General features: G+C 49.0%; 2 long non-coding RNA genes across 3 annotated transcripts in view; one reads left to right on the top strand and one right to left on the bottom strand.

The window, feature by feature from the left end:
* The window catches only part of LOC135105035 (uncharacterized), a 52,584-nt gene that overhangs the window by 13,985 nt on the left and 33,599 nt on the right, over positions 1-5,000 (bottom strand). The gene's annotated exons all lie outside the window — the stretch shown is intronic.
* The window catches only part of LOC135104685 (uncharacterized), a 17,463-nt gene continuing 17,128 nt past the window's right edge, over positions 4,666-5,000 (top strand). The window contains exons 1-2 of the long non-coding RNA XR_010270488.1: positions 4,666-4,893; positions 4,998-5,000. The exon at positions 4,998-5,000 is cut by the window's right edge and continues 198 nt beyond it. This is a non-coding gene — a long non-coding RNA (uncharacterized LOC135104685). The remainder of the gene's footprint in view (positions 4,894-4,997) is intronic.

Below are 5,000 nucleotides of genomic sequence, written 5' to 3'. Positions count from 1 at the left end.
AAAAAAGAAGAAGAGGAGGAGGAGGAGGAGGAGGAGGAGGAGGAGGAGGAGGAGGAGGAGGAGGAGGAGGAGGAGGAGTAAGGGAGGAGGAGAGATAGGAGAGAAGTGAAGGAGGAGAAAATACTAGAAATTGTAAATAAAAGGAGGAGAAAAGAGAGAAAATTACATGGAAGAAGGAGGAGAAGAGAAGAGATGAGGAGGAGGAGGAGGAGGAGGAGGAGGAGGAGGAGGAGGAGGAGGAGGAGGAGGAGGAGGAGGAGGAGCTACTCGGAAGACATTAAACAGAGACCAACATTCCTTCTCAGCCTACTGCAGTGTGTGTGTGTGTGTGTGTGTGTGTGTGTGTGTGTGTGTGTGTGTGTGTGTGTGTGTGTGTGTGTGTGTGTGTGTGTGTGTGTGTGTGTGTGTGTGTGTGTGTGTGTGTGTGTGTGTGTGTGTGTGTGTGTGTGTGTGTGTGTGTGTGTGTGTGTGTGCGTATGTGTGTGCGCGCTTTAAAGTTGCTGGAGGCTGTGTTTGTGGTAAGATAGAGGAATCGAGATCAAAAAGAGGAGGAGAAGGTGGAGAAGGAATGGGGAGGAGGAGGAGGAGGAGGAGGAGGAGGAGGAGGAGGAGGAGGAGGAGGAGGAGGAGGAGGAGTGTCTTCTGTCCTTGGAGATGCTGGAAATGGAAAAGTGACGGTCAGGAAATAACTTGGAGGCGCCAATGTCCCTCCTCCTCCTCCTCCTCCTCCTCCTCCTCTTTTCCTCTATTACATCCTACTTCTCATCGTTTTCCTCCTCCTTCTCCTCTTCCCTCTTCTTCACCTCTTTTATTACCTCCTCTGTCTCTTCTTTCTCCTCCTACTCCTCCTCCTTCCTCTTCTTCACCTCTTCTGTTATCTCCTAGTTCTCATCCTTTTCCTCCTCTTCCTTCTCCTCTTCATCCTCACTCTTCTTCATTTCTTCTATTACCTCCTCCTTATCCTTTTCCTACTCCTCCTCTCTCTCTCTCTCTCTCTCTGTGTGTGTGTGTGTGTGTGTGTGTGTGTGTGTGTGGACGTTAACATGTAGACTGGCCGCTTCCCTCTCCCATTTTCGGTTGCGTCCGTCCCTCAGTTCCTGCTTGAGAGAGAGAGAGAGAGAGAGAGAGAGAGAGAGAGAGAGAGAGAGAGAGAGAGAGAGAGAGAGAGAGAGAGAGAGAGAGAGAGAGAGAGAGAGGAGGGGGTACGTAATCATCTTTATTGACACCGCACTAGACAAACAACAATTCATGAAGCTAAAAATAGTACAGTGTGTGTGTGTGTGTGTGTGTGTGTGTGTGTGTGTGTGTGTGTGTGTGTGTGTGTGTGTGTGTGTGTTACCAGACTAGAGTACAAACACGTAAAATAAACCAGACAGACCAGATGGGATTTTCTATGCTCATCTCCAGCCCAGATAAAGACAGAGGTGGAGGGAGACAAGGCAGGAGGAGCAAGCAGACGATCTCACAAAATGCTCCCCTTTCATCTCCCCTCGCTCCCTCACCTCCTTTACCTCCTCACCATCCCCTCACTCCCTCATGCTCTCCTTCACATCTTCCCCCTCGCAAGCTTTCATCCTCTCTCTCTCTCTCTCTCTCTCTTTTTTTTTTCCTTCTGCTTCTCATGTGCTCCACTCGCACCCTTCCCATGACTCCTGCCTTTTAACTTCCCTTGTAGCTACTCCTTCCCCTATTTCTCACTTATCTTCTACCTTCACTTCATCTTCCTCTTCCGCTTCCTTTCTGTTGCTATCCCATCCCTCCTCTCTATTTCCTTCCGTTCACATTCTCCACGTCAGTAATTTTCACCATTCCTTCTATTTCCTCCACCTTTCCCTTCACTTTCTTTTCCACACACACACACACACACACACACACACACACACACACACACACACACACACACACACACACACACACACACACACACACACACACAAACACACACACCTCCCTTCTCTTTCCCAGACTCCAGCCTCTTGCTTTTCTCCCGCCCACCAGCCTTCCCCCACTCGCTCATGCCTTCTCTCTGGCCTGGCCTCAGCACCCAGCCACACAAGGGGCGGGATGAGGGACAATCGTGCTCCTGGGTATAAATAACCGACTTCAATTGGTGTACATTACAGCCACAATACAGGTCGTGGAGAGAGAGAGAGAGAGAGAGAGAGAGAGAGAGAGAGAGAGAGAGAGAGAGAGAGAGAGAGAGAGAGAGAGAGAGAGAGAGAGAGAGAGAGAGAGAGCACAATCCACGATAACAAGCTAATCTATTACTATACCGAGTGGTTTGACCATCAGAAGTCTTCCTCTATCCCTCTCCTCCCTCTCTCTCTCCCTCTCTTCAAGACGCGACACCTCTGCAAGACACCTCCGCCGTCACAAGTAACTCCTGAGACTGATGGAGATAAATGCGGCAGGGGTGGGGCGTGAGTGGGACGGTGCAAGTGATAGATTACGATATATTAACTTAGCGGGAGGTTTACTGTTGGTGTCTGTTGCCGCGGCCGCTGCTACTGGCGAAGGAACACAAGCACAAAGGAACACAAAGGGAGAACCTCTTCTCTGTGTAAGGATTCATCTTGTAGCGTGGACGTAATTATGCAGATAATGTAGATAAATGTGGATTATGAAGTAAGAATGAAATGGTTGAGTTCTGTATGCACGTATAATGTGCAGTGAAGAGGTGGAGCTATTTCTTCTACTTGCATGTTTTAGTTGTTCCTACTACTGCTACTGCTACTACTATTACATACAATTGTCACAAAGTGCTGTTATTTCTCTCTCTCTCTCTCTCTCTCTCTCTCTCTCTCTCTCTCTCTCTCTCTCTCTCTCTCTCTCTCTCTCTGCCGTGCATTAAAGCTGCGGGAATAGCCATTAAATAATCAACTCCGTTCCTCCCAACCACTACTACCCTTCGAAACACACACACACACACACACACACACACACACACACACACACACACACAAACACACACGCACACACACACACAGACACAGCTATTGTAAACGTGCGCGCGCGCGCTTTCCCGGTTGTCTCTGTCTGGCTGTCTTCTATCGCAAACATGATCACGTTGTACAATGCTCGCGGCAACACGACTCCCTGCACTACAAGCAGAGGCAGCCGCTCCACGGGGCCTGCAGCCCTGCTATGCTCCAGAACATTCGTTACAAATGTTACTGTTCTTTTATTTTTTCCAAGAGGCGTGGCAGTGAGCAAGCCCTTCTCTCAGCTTAATTCTATTTCCACCTCTGAATAGCCTGCTGGTGTCACCAAGCAAGCCACCGAGGGATAGGATAAACTTGGCATCGTGTCAATCCGAGCAGCTGACCTGCCAACACCTGGCGTCTTTCCCTCAGGTGCAAATATTTGTCTCAAAAATAAGTATTTTTTTTAAGAGTCGCTTGAAGATGAGTTATGAAACGGAAACACGCACCACCACGGGTTTCCTGCGGGATTTCTCAGTTTATCAGTTACTGGTGTAAGAATAGTTGAATTCTTTTCCCCCAAAATTACTACAGCATTAAAGCTTATGTAGAGAGTTGTGGACTAATACCTTAAAAGAAAGGCTTTTTTTTTCACTCATCTTCCGATCTTTTATATAACAACGACCATCACCAACACCACCGCCATTATCATCACCACCAGCTCCACCACCACCACCATATTCCCCGAAAACCCCATACCACAATCTTTTCATTACTCGTATATCGTCGCAGCTGTGAGTGACTTACCCCACCAAAGGATACATCACAACTCAGCCCTGCTCACAAAGCCCAGCCAACACGCTCACAGTTGTAGATGAGAGTCGCGTCGGTGAATTCCAGGTACCACACAAGGAACAGTTGTGAGCACGATTCCACGCCTGAGTTTAGAGGGAAGGAAGGAAAAAAAAGATGGAAATGTTGGTGGAATCAGACGAAGCCATCCCTCTGCATTCAGATGAAGGAATTAAAGCAAACAAACAAACATGCACAAGCACACACACACACACACACACACACACACACACACAGACATAAATCTTGTTCCTCGCCTCTTAACAAGCAATGCTCTTCAGCTTCAGACAGTCACACTTCAGCATGCAGGGGTGAGCGGCCGAGTGTACTGACGGTGCGCAAGGAAGGTGATCGTGGGGTGACACATGGAGAAGGAGGAGGAGGAGGAGGAGGAGAAGGAGGAGGAGGCACTGGGGTGAAAAGGGCGTGGTAACAGGGCCGCGGTGACCCTTGCACAGCTGTCCGTCGCGGCGCCGCTCAATCCTCCATCATGTCTCATTGTCCTTCCCCTCCCTCACCCCCCCTGATGCAAGTTACCATCGTCCTGAGGCAAGTGGCCGGCGGTTGTGGCTATCAGGTGCATGTGTGTGTGTGTGTGTGTGTGTATGTGTGTGTGTGTGTGTGTGTGTGTGTGTTGTGTGTTTGTGTGTGTTGTGTATGTGTGTGTGTATGTGTGTGTGTGTGTGTGTGTGTGTGTGTGTTGTGTGTTTGTGTGTGTTGTGTATGTGTGTGTGTATGTGTGTGTGTGTGTGTGTGTGTGTGTGTGTGTGTGTGTGTGTGTGTGTGTGTGTTGGGTTAGCAGTGCATGACTCGGATTGTACATAAAGCGTTCTGTTCAGCAAACGTCCTGGACTGGCAGTGTTGACTGTCACTTCTTTATTCCTTTCCCTTCCTGCAGCGTCGTTTTGGTCTAGTGTGGTGCGAGAGGTGCCTTGTGCCCCAAAGTCTCCTGAGCGAAAGTCTGGTCCAATCCTGAGCCATATTGCATGTTTCTAAGACTTCTTTGAGACTGTGGAACATTTTTAGACCGCTGGTGTGCGCAGCTAAGATGGCAGTGGTGGTGGCAGTGGTGGTGGTGGTGGTGGCCCTGGTGGTGTTCATGCTGGTGGCGACGTTTGTGGTCAGTACTGGTTATGGTAGTGGTGGCAAACCAGTTTTTATGGCTGTTATTATACTGCGTAAGAAGCTCTCCATCTAACAAGTCCTTCCTTCTTGCTCTACCAGCCT

This window comes from Scylla paramamosain, chromosome 11 (assembly GCF_035594125.1).
Source record: "Scylla paramamosain isolate STU-SP2022 chromosome 11, ASM3559412v1, whole genome shotgun sequence".
Classification (NCBI taxonomy): domain Eukaryota; kingdom Metazoa; phylum Arthropoda; class Malacostraca; order Decapoda; family Portunidae; genus Scylla; species Scylla paramamosain.
Note: the sequence above shows the minus strand (reverse complement) of the source record. Positions and strands in the feature narration are given on the sequence as shown.